Source organism: Rhea pennata, chromosome 2 (assembly GCF_028389875.1).
Source record: "Rhea pennata isolate bPtePen1 chromosome 2, bPtePen1.pri, whole genome shotgun sequence".
NCBI classification, from domain to species: domain Eukaryota; kingdom Metazoa; phylum Chordata; class Aves; order Rheiformes; family Rheidae; genus Rhea; species Rhea pennata.
In genome coordinates this window covers 78011500-78024592 of record NC_084664.1, presented here as the reverse complement: position 1 = coordinate 78024592, position 13093 = coordinate 78011500, and positions in this window count along the sequence as shown.

Here is a 13093-nt window from a genome sequence, read left to right as displayed (position 1 = left end):
TATTCATTTCTGAATGTGAGTTGTGAGACTTCTTGGGCTTTACAAAAAACTTCTTTTGGGAGAGAACAGCAGCTCCTGTGCTTGAGTTTTTTTCTCAGGTACCTTAGGGTTAAAAGCCCTAAATAGTTTATCAGTAACACGTACAAGCTTCTTACTTTTGCTGTTTTTTTTTTTTTTTTTTTTTTTTTTTTTTGGAATAATGCTCCTAAAAGAGTTTCATACTCACATAATGAACTCTGACAGACAGCTGCACAAAATAGAAATAGTATCAACCTTAAAAAAAGTGTTTGCATAATTTAATTTGCATAATTTACCTTTGATGATGGATAGCATCAGTTTAACAGCTATGATTCAGTGTAGTATATTTGTTTCTCAAGACACGTGTAAAATCAACTTATGCTGTAAATAAAGGGATAGAACAGCTTATTTTAAGGGTTTTAAGAAATACATTTTTAAGTAGGACTGTAGATCGTCATGTAAATGAAGCAGATAACAGAATCAGCAGAACTCATGATTGTTAAATTTTGCACTAAATTTCAGACACATTTTGTGTTTCATGGTTCGGTGTGATATGATTTTTAGAGCCTACTAGTTGTGGAAGTTCCAGCATATCTTTGTTAGGATTTCAAATGTATTTTTCAACAATTCCTAGAAGCAACTGCATTCAGGAATATCAATGAGATGAGGAAAATATATTATTACAGTAATTTCTACTCAAATAAAAACCTGTAATTTTTTTTTGATTCTAGCTGATTGCACTTGAAATATCCAACTATTCATAACTAACAAGCTACAGTTTGTTTGACCAAAAAAAAAAAAGATGAAATGGATTATTTCTCCTCTTTGAAAGTCTCAGTAATATCTTATAGGATTAATTTAGGATGATTATTTAACTGCACAATGCTAAATTTAACAGCTAATAAAATATATATGTAAATCATAAACCACTAACTGATAGGCAACATTTTTTAAATAGAATGAATCTTCAAAGAGTCCCCATAAAATCCCATTTTGATTTAAAAGAGAAATTCATTTTCCTGAGAAAAGCCATTACACCTAGGAAAAACATTACTTTTTCTGACTTTTTTTGATAGTGCCATGATGGGAAAACTTTGTGTTTGATGTCTCTTATGTCAGTATGAAGTCTTCATGTAGGACAGGTGTGCGATCCTCTGCTCACATACTGCAGAATCACAAGACCCTTTGGTTTGTGGCTCTTCTACAGTTAGACTAATCTGGAAAGAATTTCAATGGCAGTGTGACACACTGAAACAATTTCTTTTATTCCTTTGGGATGTGCTAACTTGGTGTCATCAATAGATGCAAAAAGCAGGTTGCCTGACCCGATTCTCTGGCAGTGTATAGACAAAATTCAAGCTCAATAAAATTGAAAAGGAAATATAGTATCTGCTTCTGTGTAAACTAATAGCTGTGTTAATAGATTTTTTAAAAATTAGTTGCCAGTTTAATGCAAAACTGCAACAAAGATCTCTTCATCTGTGACAGCAAGTATTTAATACATTTTTAAATTGTTCTTGGCTTGCTGAATGCATCCTTACTGACTCTTAGCTGCATATTCTTGTTTACAAAATTTGACTATATTAATAAGTTGACTATATTAATAAGTTGTAACTTCAGGAGGCATGAAACATGGAACAACATGTATTATCTTGTCCTTTTGATCATTACTTATTTTATTGGTTTAAAGTTTCTGGAGAAACAGGTTTCTAATAAAACTTTAAAACTTCATACTTTGAAACTCATCACAAATGTGGTAACTTTTTTTTAATTCATATATAAATTAATCACATATGATAATACATATGATTATGATCCATTATAGTTTTGCTGTATAGTAAACTATTACTTTTTGCTTATTTTCAGTTGGCTTCATTTCATTTTGAGAAGCCTGAATAGGCAGAGTCCATATCAAGCAGCAATTTTCAAAGTCCAGAACATCTGAGAGCCAAAAGGGCTCTCATATAAAATTCTCTAGGAGAAGATTCTCTCAATCTCTCTCTCTCTCTCTCAATCTCTCTCTCTCTCTCTCAATCTCTCTCTCTCTCTCTCAATCTCTCTCTCTCTCTCTCAATCTCTCTCTCAATCTCTCTCTCTTTTTTTTTCTTTTTTTTTTCCCTGCCAAGTTTGTAATTTCTAAATCTTCACAGGACAGCAAGTGCATCTTGTTCAAGAAAATTTATTTTCAAAACTGACAGTAAAACTTTAATTAGTCTGCTTAGTATAACGTATGTGTTCCTTTTTCAGTGAAGCTAACTGTCCAACGTAGTCAATTATTGTTTAATTAAGTATCACTAAAATATTCCTTTAAGGTTAAATTTTTGAAGGGAGCCTAATGAAATTAGGCATGTGGCATAAATAGGAATTCTAATGGAATTCTTATTGTTTTAAAACCCACTGGATGACACTTTTAACATTTTTTTTTATATCAAGTTACTTTCTTTTAAAATACTATTTTTTTTAAATAATCAGAAATAAGTTTTAATACAGTAGTGGAAAATTACCTTTTGCCACCACTAGGATTACTAACATTTATAATCTGCTTTCTGTAAAGGCATAACCCTTTCATTAAAACCAGCAGGCAGTTTGGAAGAGTGACTGGCAAAATTATTAGAGGTGACTCCAGACACTAAAATTCAAGGCAGATGTCATATTTTTTAATTCCTCTTTTTTTTTTTTCTGAGAAAGTACTTCTACAATTTTTGAACTGGAAATTTTGTTACTTTCTCTGAATGTTCTGCTTGGCTGATGGTGTAACCATCAGGTTTCTTCATTCTTAGACGTGCGTATTGTCTGCTCTTTTACAGAAGAAAGTAGGTTGTTGTTCCAGTTGGATCAGCTTGTTTAAAAATAATTTATCTCCTTGCCAAGAGGTTGCCTGTTGCCTTACCTATTTGGCGTGTGGGAAGGCAGAAGCCTCCTCTCACTAATTTTTGACATGAGGGATGGCATGGCAATGAGTATGGAGGTGACTAAGAAACAGCTTGAGATAGCAGAAGGTGAGGTCAGAGAACAGCTCTCTGCAGAAGCAAAGGCTTAAACATTTTCAGCAAAGTAAATGACTCAGGGTTAAAGAAGTGTAGAAAGAGAAAGGCTGCATGGGCAAGCCATGTTGTTGTCTTCTATGCCAGAATTTTCAGAGAAACTGGAATATTTAAATAAGCAGATGCCTGAAGGCATTCTTGAAATCATCTCTGTCTCACATTTAGTTATTACAACAGTAAATACACTGCAGGCCAGTTTTTGAACATGCCTAGTGGCATCATCTCACTTCTGCATGGCTCGGTACCTCTGAAAGTGAGGTGCTGTGTGATCTGCAAGCTGATGTCCCACTGAAGATGGGACTTGGGCTCCAAAGTGGTATAGATGCAAAGTAAAAAAAATAGGTAATCTAGTGAATTCTTAAAAATTTAAGTCTAGATCAGTCTACGAGTATTTCTGACAAATCAGGATGTATGATTTACGTTTTTTTTTAATTTTCTGAATCTTCCTGATGAAGTAATACTCTAATAAGAGGTCTGTTTTAAGAAATATAGGTACAAAGCCTTTTTATGACCTAATTCTTTGCAGGAAGAGGGCAGAATGTGAAGGAGTTGTGGCAAATGCTCAACCCTGATGTCAGACCATGAATTAAAATTCTGATACGTCTGGTTCTTCAATTAAGTAAAAAGGAAGTGCATGGATATTACTAGAACTTTTTTTCAGATAAGATACTTTCTTAAAAAAAGTGTTCCGTAAGTCTTATTAGTGGACTATCTTACTAAAGCAGAGTTTTCAGTGATGGCAGTGTAGGATGGAAAGACTTTTTCTGGCTCAGGAACGCTCTTCTGGCATCATAGAGAACATGATAATCTGAAACACTTAATATTGCAACAATTCAGATTTCTTGCTTCCCCTTGTTCTCATCAGCAGTCTTAAAAAAAAAAAAAAAAAAAAGAGAGAGAGAGAGAGAAGAAAAGAAAGAAAACTCGCTCTTTGTAGCTGCAGAGCTTTTTACACTATCTAACCTACTCGTGTTTATGGTTAGTTTATTGTTTATTCTGGTTTGTCCTTGTGCCAGCATTGACTTGTGGTTTATGTAGCTCTTTTCTCATGCCTGTGTTTATCGCTCTGATGGTTTCCTAAGAGCAATCAGAAGCCCTTTCAGCCCTCCTTTTGTGAGAGCTCCTTCACTTTCCCATTCACAAGGGGCTCTTCGTTTTCCTTCTTAATCCTGGTTGTTTGCTCTGTCTGGTTTAAGTTATCTTTTCTAAACATGAATAAAAAGACCTCCATGTGAGGTAGGACCAGAGTCTTTAAGTACAAGTACTGCTTTTTTGCATCAGAGTTCTGTTGGTTTGTCCTCAGTTGTTGTCTGCTGTTTTCCTGTTTTCGGAAGTGGTGATCTGCAGTTACTCCCAGGCTCCCTGGTAGGCTAAGCTTATTTTATTCCAAGCCAAAGTTGTTGTTGCTCTCAGTAACACCTGACTGGTCTGTTTGGTGCTGTTGAATCTCATCTTATTTCTCATTACAACAACTCTTTCAGTGTGATAGCTTTAGGGTTTTTGTTTGTTTGTTTTTATGGTAATTACTCTTGAATTTATGTCCTGCAGTTCTCTTCATGTCAAATTCATTAATGGCAATAAGGTCCTGAGATGCATTGTTTGAGTCAAAATGCTTTTGTTTTATTTTTAGATAAAGAACAATTTGCTGTTTAATACAAGACAGATGTCAAGGAGAAGCGGTTAAGATGTGCTTATGGATCCTTTTGGCTTAATATTTGGTTTGAAGGAAGGGTCAGCTGACAGTTGGAAGAAATGGATGAGTCTTGTGATGATGAAAACTGTCTGAACCTCTGCCCCACCTTTTTCCCCAAAATACTTCAACTGCACTAACGGGAAAGGATATTTGACATTAATAATAACAATAATTTGACATTATTGTTATAGTCTATTGATCCTGTGACTTTCTTCTTCCTTGTCATGCATATAAATCGCAGGTGTTTCTTGTTTTGATGGTGTTCACTTCCTGTATGCATTATTTTGCAGCATTATTTTGTTAATACAAAACACTTTTAAATATCTAGAGGAGTAATATTTTTTTTTCCTTTCTGAAAAGTCACTGTTCTACAGCATTGCCGTAGTTGTGGTGAGGCTGTGATATTATAGGCTTCTTTAGATAAAATGGAATTATCTCTTGGTACTTGCAGGAAATCTGACTTGTGTAGTTCACTTTAAAAGAAAACAAAGTAAAACAAAAAAACCTCTTGCACAGCAGAGGAATAATATGAAGAGACTCTGATCCTGAAAGTTCACCTGTATGTCAGCATGAGAGAACCACACTGATTTTTGTTCAACCTATATCCTTTTATACCACATGATGGTAACCTGACCTTTCGTTCTGTGCCCAGCCTTGTCTAACCAGATAGGCTTAAAAATGCGCTGAGCAGAATGAACAAGCTTTGGATATTTTACAAAAGTTTGCACTTTAATAAAGGACACTGACAATAATTGAAGAAACGTGTAATTCCTGTTGTTCTTACTGCGCAGCTAACAGAGGCAGTGAACAGATGCAGCAGTTTGCGCAGCAGTTTGTGCAGTTAGGTGCAAGAGGACATCTTTCTTCTTCCAGCGTCAGTAGTGCCCTCTCTTGCTAACATGGTTGTAACTCGCCGTAAAGCATATTTGCCAGTGGCTGTGGGAATTGCTGCATCAGCTGTGTCAGAAGCTTTAACCCAGACAGAGCCTCTTGCAGCAGAGGCTGCCCTACAGGTCCCAGGCTGCAGGGAGTGCTTGGAGCCTCTCCAGAAGGCCTGGACTGATGGTCCGCTGTCCTGCAAGAGGTGCGCTGTTGTTTATGGTTTGTGTCATCAAGTCAAAGAGTTGCAGGATGAAGTCAGTAGACTGCGAAACCTGTGAGAAAGCAAGCAGGAGATAGACAGGACATTGTCGGAGACTGTACTGCTCCCAGAGTCCCTATCCCCTGCAGCACGGGAATTGCTGGAGGACTCTGTGAAGAGTGAAATAGTACAGCACTGTCGAAGAAGGCTGGAAGCTGGTTGCTTCTCGAACAAAAAGAAGAAAGGTCCCTAATCCTCTTGTAGACTTGGAATTACAGTTGAACAGGTTTAGTGCACGCCAGGATGACAAGAACCCAGACCTGACCTCAAGGGAAGCAACTGGGCTGTCTGAGCCTGTGCCTTGCGTGACCACTCGGAAGAGGCCATGAGTGGTTGTAGTGGGTGATTCCATGCTGAGGGGGACAGAGGCACCTATCTGCCGACCTGGCCCCTCCTCTAGAGAGGTTTGCTGCCTGCTGGGGGCGAGGATATGAGATGTGTCTGAAAGGCTACCAAGTAGTCTGATGTACACTCATCAGACTACTGCCCTCTGCTGCTCTTTCTTGTGGGTGGCTAGTGATACAGAGAACAAACTAGAGACAATCAAAGAAGACTTCAAGGCCTTGGGCGTGGTGGTTAAGGGTCTGGGAGCCCAGGTGGTCTTTTCATAGGTCCTGCCCATTAGGGGGAGGCATGGGAGGAGGAATAGGAAGATTTTCCAAATCAACAACTGGCTACGCTGCTCGTGTTGGCAACAGAGTTTTGGATTCTATAACCATGGAACATGGTTTGAAGGCCAACAACTGGTGGGGAGAGATGGGATTCACCTCACCAAGCAGGGCACATTTGTCTTTGCCAACAGGTTGGCCAGCCTTGTAAAGAGGGCTTTAAACTAGGTGGGAAGGGGGAGAGGGTAGACAACAAAACACAAGTTGGGTTGGGGGGGCCTCCAATGGGTGCATGCAGCTGGGGATGGGCATTTGGGACATGGCTATGGGGGACCCCCCTACACCCTTCCTGGGAAACCTGCAGGCATGACGACCTCTTTGAAATGCCTGTACACCAATGCACGCAGCATGGGGAACAAACAGGAGGAGCTGGAGGTCTGTGTGCAATTGCAGGGCCATGATCTCACTGCAATTATAGAGACATGGTGGGACAGCTCACATGACTGGAATGCTGTCATGGATGGCTATGTGCTTTTTAGGAAAGACAGGCCAGGAAGGTGAGGTGGTGGAGCTGCTCTTTATGTGAGAGAGTAACTGGAATGCATTGAGCTCTGCCTAGGGTTGGAGGAGGAGGAGGCAGTTGAGAGCTTATGGGTAAAGATCAAAGGGCAGGCTAGCATGGGGGACACTGTTGTGGGTGTCTACTACAGGCCACCTGACCAGGATGAGAAAGTTGATGAGGCCTTCTATAGGCAGCTGGAGGTAGCCTCACAATCACAGGCCCTGGTTCTCATGGGGAACTTCAACCACCCTGACATCTGCTGGAGGGACTACACAGCAAGGCATAAACAGTCCAGGAGGCTCCTGCAATGCATCAGTGATAACTTCTTGTCACAAAGGGTGGAGGAGCCAATGAGGAAGGGTGTCCTGCTGGACCTTGTCCTTACCAACAGAGAGGGACTGGTTAGAGATGTGAAGGCTGGGGGCAGCCTTGGCTGCAGTGACCACGAGATAGTGGAGTTCAGGATGCTGCAGGAAAGAACTAAGGCAACAAGCAGGATTGCAACCCTGGACTTCAGGAGAGTGGACTTTGGGCTCTTCAGAGACCTATTTGGAAGAATCTCATGGGTTAAGGCCCTAGAAGGAAGGGGAGTCCAGGAGAGCTGGCTAGCATTCAAGCGTCGCTTCTTCCAAGCTCAAGAGCGGTGCATCCCTATGAGTAAAAAGTGCAGCAAAAGGGGCAGGTGACCTGCATGGGTGAGCAAAGAGCTCTTGGCCAAATTCAGACAGGAGAAGAAAGTCCACAGAATGTGGAAGAAGGGACAGGCTGCTTGGGAGAATTATAGGAATGCTGTCAGAGTATGTAGACATGCTGTGAGGAAGGCTAAGGCCCAGTTGGAACTGAGTCTGGCAAGGGATGTTAAGGACAACAGGAAGGGCATCAAATACATCAGCAGCAAGAGGAGGACTAGGGAAAATGTGGGCCCACTGCTGAATGGGGCAGAGGCCCTGTGACAAGGGATACAGAGAAGGCAGAATTACTCAATGCCTTCTTTGCTTCAGTCTTCACTGCTAAGGGCAACCCCCAGGAATCCTGCAGCCTGGATGTGAGGGAGAAGGTCTGGAGAAGGGAAGACTAATAGGGTTGGAAGCCCTTTTTAGGGATCAGCAAATTAATTCCCAAAGGCTGCTCAGCTGTGTCTGCATGATTTTTGGAAGGTAAAGTTTGGTTCACTGTTGCGGGGGAAGCCATTTGTAATCTGGCATAGACCTCATGAAGGATTAACTACTACCCGTGCTTTTATTTTGCTAATGACATATATCCTATAATTGAGTGCATATTAGATATATAATATCCTTTCCTCTCCTCTTCCTGTGTAAGTTCGATGATCATTTAAAGGTTTGATGTGTTCAGGAATGAACAGTCTTTCTGATAAATGTGGCAGCCTATCGTACTTGTTTTTCACACTTGGATTTTGACTTCTTTTGTCTTTACCAAGAGCAAATATAGTATCACACAGAGTTTCAGAGGCCTTGGTGAACTCTGAATTCAATCTCTTCAAAGAAAAAATGGGTAGATTCAGCTTAATTAGAAACATGTATGCCTAATCAAAGAATTTTAGAATCACAGTTTTTAAAAATAAGTTAAGAACAGAAATAGCATTATGATACAAAGAATACCTTTATACATAAATGAGAGTACTGAAGAGAAGCAATAAGACCATTTTCAAAATGCTTAATGTGCTATTTTGTTAGTGTACTCAGATAAATTGGTGCTTGATATGTACGATAGCATTTCGTCCAACAAAAACCAATTCCAAAGCATGCATTTCTGGTCAAATTAAAGAAGTTTGTTAACCTATCACTGTGCTTCTATGGGGATACTACTCACTCATATTTTTCAGTGCTAACTTTTATAATGAGCAATCAAAGAATAGAGAATACTTCTTCATATTTCAAAAGGAAGCAAACACTTCCTTACATTCTGTGCTTGCTTATGCAGCCAAGTTTGTGCAGTAGTTACTTCACGTGGATGAAATGCAAATTTATGGTGTAAAACTTAGCTTTTGTATCTCTTTGCCTTTTTGAGATTGAGTTTTGATCAATTGCCTTAAATATTCCCTAAGTTTATTTTTAAATAAATTTTTTAAAAAACCTTAAACTGAACAGATCAAGACACCAGTTCTTTTGTAGCAGAAATAATATTCTAAGCTTTGATCACGTTTTATGCCTTGACTTTAGCTTAGAGTGGCTAAAACTTTGCACAGTTGCATAAATAAGGTAATTTAGGCTTGATTTCCGGAGGAGCTAGTTACCCTGTAGAATCGAGGTGCAGTAGCTTTATTATATGGCCTTTGTGTTGTGAAGTGCCTCAGAAGAGGGCCCTTGAGCAAGGTCTGTGGCTCCCTTGGCCAGCGAGGAGCAGTACAGCTCTGCCCTGCAGCCTCCTATGGCTGCCGCCGAGGAGTGCCCTGGGTGAGGCTCCCTCAGCATGGTCTCCCCTCCAGAAATAACCCTTCGAGGAGGTGCCCGGCTTCTAATCAGCGTGAGGACCATGTGCCGGGTCCCCCAGTGGGCTGGGGGTTGCTGGTGATCTGCTGACAGAACAGGCTCTGGCCAGGGCCGTGATGTTCATCGAGGAGCCCGAGACACACAGCACTACAAATTGGTTTTGTGTCTTTTACTGTGTATCTAGTGCACTGAGGAGAGAAGGAGATCAGAGATACTGTTAATAGCAAACCAAAGTGGAATGGGGGAAGGAAAAGGAGCTGGAAGGGCTTTTACAGTTGCTGTAACATCAGTGAATTTGTGATGCAAATTCAGTTGTTCAGCAGAGGCAGTTGAGCCAGTCTGCTGGTTTCTGGTGAAAACTTCTAGAAATACGTTTTCAGGAATGCTTTATTTACAAAGTATACTAGTTCCAACAGGAAACCTTGTACTAATTCAATAAGGAAAACACAATTTGCACAGGTTTGAGACAAAAATGCACTCATATATTCTACTTACGTGGGCAATGAACTCTGTCTGACTGATCTTTCTATACAAAGCATAAGCACGCTTTCACCTCCTGACTTTAAAACCTAGATCTCTCTCAACAAATCTTATTCTTCCAGGTCTGCTGAAGTTAATAGGAGTTTGGCCCTGGCCAGAATACAGTCTTACAAGGCAAACATTTAATGCTTATTTGTTCTATGGGATTTTTGCTCTGATATGGTCTTAGGTTTGAAAAGTGTTTTATGTTTTTATTATATTTGCAAGCATTTTATATCTAATTCTTACAGTTTTTTTTAAAAAAAAATCTAGTATCTTGGACTCAAAGATTCACCTTGCTGTTATTCTCTGCCCAATGCCCCCAGAAGTTGCTTTTAAAAATGGAGTTAGCTGTACCTGTGTCAAACCCTAAAATTCTTCTCTTGCTTATGAATGTGTATTGTATAGCTTGCATAATAATGAACTCCAAAGCTGCATAATTTTATATTTCTCCCAAGCAAATCCTTGTCTTCTCATTGAAATAGGTAATTGAAATCCAACTGAATCAATGGGAAACATGAGCTTTGCAGGACATAGCTTCATCAGCAATTTTTTAAAATCTCTTCATTCAGCTATTCTACCTCCTTGACCATCAAACAATTGAACAATCTAATGTTTGTCATGGTACAGGTTTTTTTTAAAGAAAAATACTGATATTGTGGACACTAGTGCAATCCTAAAATAGGCAGGATGAGTAATCTCAGCACTAGTATATAATTCTTATGCTTCAGGATTTTTAATTTTTGCTGTACTAGGTCAAATGTTTCTTTTCCAACTTCAGGCAAGACATAAGACTTCCATGTTGGGGGGGGGGGGAGGTGTGTTGTGGGAAGGAGGAAGGAAAAATCAGAGCGCTTGTTTGTTTAGCGAACTTGTCCTAAAGAGAGAAAAAAACATCCTCCTGGCCTCTGGAACAGTAATGGTCTTGAAGAATGAGGTTTTTTTAATCTAATACTATAGCATGCTAGACAATAAATGGTACTATTGTCTAGGCAGTTGTATAGACTTTTAATTTTATGAAATACGATGTGTTGTTCTTGTGAATAAAGCAATTATTTCTCTTCCTTCTTTCTGTTTTTAGTTCACTTAGTGTACTTAGCAAGCTTTCAGTAAAATATCAGGACTATAATAAAGGAGCAAGGATTGCTGAATGTGAAAAGCTTAATGTGCTCATAATATTTAAATCTGCACTTTTTTCAAATAATTTATAATAATCTTTATTTCTATTTGGCCATTTTGGTTCTATTTTGGACTTAATAACTATTAATATTTGCAGAGTGGCCAAAAATCAGTTATTTTGTCAGGTGGCTTTTTTTTGGGTGCATCTAATTGGCACCAGTATACAATATACTTTTTGCTTAACAAAAGAGAATGAGTAGCTGATATAAAAAAAAGTGACATTGGCCAGGAAGAACATGGCAAATAGAAAAATGAAGTTGTCCCTAAAACTGGAAGAAAGGAAGAAAGTGTGACTGCCCTTGAGGTTACAGAGTTAAAAGTATTTGGCTTTCCCTAACTGTACTACCTGTTGATCCACTTTCTGAAATGCATTAGTCCTTGACTATGGTCTGTAAAGATCCAGATGAATTGGTATTGTAGTCTCTTAAACCTGTCTTGAGCTTGTCTGTAGAGAAGTAAGTGCTATGTTTCTTCCTCTATGCACATTCAAGGCAATTCTAATGCATGTTCTTTCTGGTCCCATCTTTTTTCCATGTTTATCGACCTACTGAGCAAAACCATGGACTGTGTTAAGCAAATTGTGTGCACTATGATGCTGTCACCCTGTTATACTGAAAACAGGATTAATTTTTGACCTTATGGTGATGTGATTTAGTCTTCAGATCCAGAATGAAGTGTTGGACTTCAGGTTCAACTTTTTCTATTCATCTGAAAATAAGAGTATGAACACTGGATGCTGAGAATGCTTTTAGTAACATCCAGCCTTCTGTATGTTTGTTGATTATGCATATGAATATATTTTATTATTTGATTAAAAGTTTAAAAATAAGAAATGAGAAAAATTGGAACTGAGTAAGTTTCCTTTCAAATTGCTAGAAAGTGTGGCAGCCAACTGAAACTTAGGTTAGTGATACCTTTTAATCTGTCTAGTACATACCTTTATTTATTTTATTGTGTCAGAAATGAGCTGTTGTTTTTAGAAACCTCATTTCTATGTTTTTTGTAGCTAGTTTACGATATATTGAATTTGATTGTCTGTTATCCCTTTTCTTTTCCTTTCCCAGAGTAAGAGCTAATGTATAAATGCTTAAGCTGTACCTTCCTTTCTAAGAATCAGAATATCTGTATCATGTCACTGAAGTACAAGATTGTTTCCTTTGTTTTTCTAGATCTGGATGTTTTCTGAATTGTTTCTTCTAGAAATTGTTGTGAATTTTCCAGTATCAACTTGTATTCAATCAAAAATAATAAATAGTAAATAGCAAAAAAGTTTTATAAACAAATTTCTAATAAGGTTCAATAGCAGCTTTCAGGTATTTGAGAGGGGATCAGAATTAATGTAACTTTTGGATTTTATGTAGGTGAAGTTTGTTACTTTGTTTTTAAAGCAAAAATATTATTTCTGCTACAGTTAAAATTGAATAAGATTAGAATTTTAATAACAGTTACGGTGCAAATAGATTAGGTAGATGGTATATAAGAGACAGGCATGTAAAATTTTACTTGAGGGTGTGTGTTCATGTGAGAGAAACACTGTAGAAGCTGGTGGAGGAAATGTAATGGTAGATCGTGTATGTGGAACTGTAACATGAGGTTTTAGTGGCTGCTCTGAAATCAGCTCAGCAGTAAATGATACTGAAAAGCATCTCAGATTGCCTCTGTAATTCATCAAGAATCTTGCCTATTGGAATAGTTTAAGTTGTGACACATTTTTGGATTTGGATCAACTGAAAGAAGTAAAATCATTGCAATAAATCCTTTACTACTTAACTGAAATTTGAGGAATGTTGAGAGAGTTTTAGTTTTATGTTCCATTCCTTTCCAAGTGCAACTTACATTAGCTTATAGGAAGGAGCTAGAGACTTGCAGTTTATTTCAC